The sequence below is a fragment of the Aplysia californica genome, unplaced genomic scaffold (assembly GCF_000002075.1).
Source record: "Aplysia californica isolate F4 #8 unplaced genomic scaffold, AplCal3.0 scaffold00156, whole genome shotgun sequence".
NCBI lineage: Eukaryota > Metazoa > Mollusca > Gastropoda > Aplysiida > Aplysiidae > Aplysia > Aplysia californica.
Window position 1 is genome coordinate 1,095,568 of NW_004797426.1, and position 3,673 is coordinate 1,099,240.

Consider the following 3,673-nt stretch of genomic DNA (forward strand, 5'->3'; position numbering starts at 1 on the left):
CCCCACACACACACACAAAGCACTACTACTGACTGAAGTGTCTTTAGGACATTCCGAAAGGGGGGGAGGGGGATATTAGCATGTTCTTATGCACAGTAGAATTGTAAATAGAATGCTTTATCAATGTCATGCTCACACTGTGCCGGAACAACGTAGGGGGAACTGCTGCTTTTTCTTTCCACATCCTTACTATTTTCATTTTGCCTCTACTTCTTTTGCATGTTTGTCACTCTCTTGTAACTCGCTATTTCCGGGGTGCCTTGATAGTCGAAGCAGACTCTGTGTTGTTGAGGCTAGAGAGGTGAGCAGAGTAAGCCTGATTCCCTGTATGGACTTCTCGATTGACATCCACCCCATGACGCTCATATCATGACCTTATGCATTGCGAGAGCGGCATGCGCAAAACCTTTACCAAAAAACCTTAATTTCAAAAAGTTTAGAGAAAAGAATCTAGACCAGGAAACATAACTCTGCTCCGGTCTCCGAGCGTTCACTTGAATGCTAGTGGCGCCAGGCTACACGCTACAGAAATGAGATGTTTCGTAGTATTTTGGACATTTCCTACAGAGACCATGTTGCAAATGAGGAAGTGAGGAACAGAATCAGGCTTGGCACTGGGCTCCATAAAGATCTTCACACCACAGTGAAAAGACGCAAGTTGAGACTACAGTAGTATTACATGTAAATGGCCATAAAACAAGACCGACAGAAGATCTTCCTAACACAGTGAAAAGACACAAATTGAGACTCATATTACTTGTATTCTCTAAACAAGGCACAAGAAAGAAAAATCAATGCATGCGAAACGAGGTGTCTCAGCAAAATAATCAAAGTCACCAGAAGAGACCTCATAAGAAATGGAACCATACGTCTCCAAACCATAATACCACCAGTAATAACATTCATAGAGCGTCAAAGAGTCAAATGGTTTGGACATCTAACCAGAACGCCCCAGAAACAACTAGCGGCTAGAGCTTACAACACCGGAGAATCCGGCTTCAAATCAAGAGGAAGACCAAGAAAAACCTGACTGGGTGGGGTTAAAAAGGTCCTGAAACAACATAACATATCTATCACAGACGCTACACACCTAGCCCAGGACCGAAACTTGCACCTCCCCTCGACACTCTAAGGATACCAGAGGAAGGAAAAAGTAAAAGTAAGTATTACATGTATATGGGCACATAACAAGATCGACAGGACTTGCAAAGATGATCCCACAGGGCACTGTACAAGGAGGGAGAAGGAGAGGCAGACAGAAAAAAGAGATGGGAAAACACCATAACGGAATGTACAGGTTTAGAATTGGGTGACGCTCTTCGCAAGGCTGAAAGTAGAGAGGACGTAGAAAAAATGATTCCTCGAACATCCTTGGTGGCCCAACGGTAAGTCAAGTAAGTGAAGTATCACTCTCAGGCTTAACGGGTCTGTGTCTCTGTGTGCAGAAGTGAGCACAGGGCTTTCATAGGGTCTGGAGTTTCTTAATTTAAAGAAAGAGGGAAGAGAAAGCGGAAGAGAATTAGAAAGAGATTGTCAAAGAAACCAAAAAAAAAAAAAGTTTCTCTCTTGTGGCTCCTGATGAAAAATTAGTACTGATTTGGTCAGTTTCTGCACAGCAACACCTCAGTTTGTGAATAGTAGCACCTCAGTTTTGTGCATGGCAGCACCTCTGTTTGTGCATAGCAATATTTCAGTTTGTGCATAGCAATATCTGCAACACCTATGACAGTAATGCTTTCTTTCACCGACACCCACCACAAGCAGTCCAAAGTATCCCTCAGTCTGCCCACACAGCACCAAAGACTCCCGACTCCCATTGTTCCATTCCAAGGTCTTAGCTTGTCTTTCTTCACCTCTGTACTGTAAGTGTAAGCTGAACTCATCTTGTCTTCGCTTATCTTCCTCCCCTCTGACTGTAAGTGTTTGTCTTCGCGTATCTTCCTCCCCTCTGACTGTAAGTTGTAAGTGTTTGTCTTCGCTTATCTTCCTCACCTGTGACTGTAAGTGTTTGTCTTCGCTTGTCTTCCTCACCTCTGTAAGTGTAAGCCGAGAACTGCTTGTAACCCTACCTCTGGGCTGGATTGATGTCTGGATTAGACAATCCCGTGTTCGACCAATTGACGAAATTCAGGATAATCTGCGGAGACAGACCGTAGGTCGAGAGTAATTGCTTTGAGACAATTAGCGAGGGAAAATAATAATATAAATATAAATAATATATTACAAAGTATATTATTATGTAGAAGATTTTCAGAACTGATTATTTTGAAATCACCCCCCTCCCCTCCCCTCCCCACGGGAAGACAGGGGAAAACCCCCACGCAACTAGCCATGTTCTATTTCTGTCTCTTACCGTCCATCCCTTTAAGTCTCATTCTCTGTCTTTCTCTCGGTTCCTTTGTCTGTCTGATGATTAGTGATGATTCTGCCCAGTTTTTTCTTCCTCTTGTCTCGCCCCCCCCCATCCCTCCCTCCCCCTCTCCCCCTTCTTTTCTCTACCTATCTATCTACGTCTTTCATTCTGTATCTGTGTCCAACTCTTGCTATCCCCCTTTCTCTCTATCCCAATCTCTCTTTCCCTTCTCTTGTAAGCCCAAAGTTTTATGTAGCTGAGTTTCCCCGTAGCTAAAACGCTCATAGAAAATATGAAATGTGGCTTCTATCAGGTACAACTGTCGTCCATTGTAATATGTGAGGCAGCGTGGTGGAATCAGGCTCTCGTCAAAATAATCAAATCAAAGATATTGGCTTTTTTTTCTGCCCGTTTGGCAATTTTTATCATATTTTTGTTTTTAAACTCAACAGCTTTTATGTCCCTTTAAAAACACATTTCTGCGCAAGTTATCCCGAAAAACGTTGATTAAAGGTACAAAAGTGGAAATTTTCAGTTTTCAAGGACTCTCACGCATTCAAAGACACCAAGCTTTGGCGGTCATTTTCTCCTTTATTTTTCCTCTGAAATCAGGTTACCCTACTTATTTATTTTACAAATATTTCGACTTTTATTAAAGATAGAAAGGATAATTTTGTCACCGAAAGATAGACCAATGAACAGGCTTTAAGGTGACACAAATAACTCCACATGCCCAAAAATTGACGAGTGTCTGATTCCACCACGCTGCCTCACATATTGTCCGCTGACAATGTCATGAGTGCTGGTAGTGTTAGGCTCAATGAGTGGTCCACACACCATGCTACATCTCGTAGACAAAGAATGTCCCAGATTGGGGCGAAAGGTAAACCTCAACAGGTCGCAGACAATGGTGCTCAGGAAAGATCTGACCTGTGTAAACGTGCACATTAGAATAGGTCACTTTTAAGCACCAGGGGGCTATCTTGAAAACTGCTGTTTTGAGAAAATCGAAAGTAAAGTTGTTGGACCCTTATTCAGTTTCTTTAAAAGACAATGGAGAGTTTTCTCTATAACTAAACAAATATACGCACCAATGAAACCAAACTTCTCCTATAAGCAGGGCAATGCCCACTTTTGGTGTAGGTCAACATTTCTGTAAATCTTTAAAATCTGGGTTAGCCCACTTGTCCTTAAAAGCGATCAATTATAGAGGAAACGTGGAGAGGTTTTCAGCTCTTACAATAAAAGATCTAAGAAAGAATTGAGGTTTGCACTAGATTGAGCAATAGAATTTAGAAATAACACTTCGTCTTTCATTGT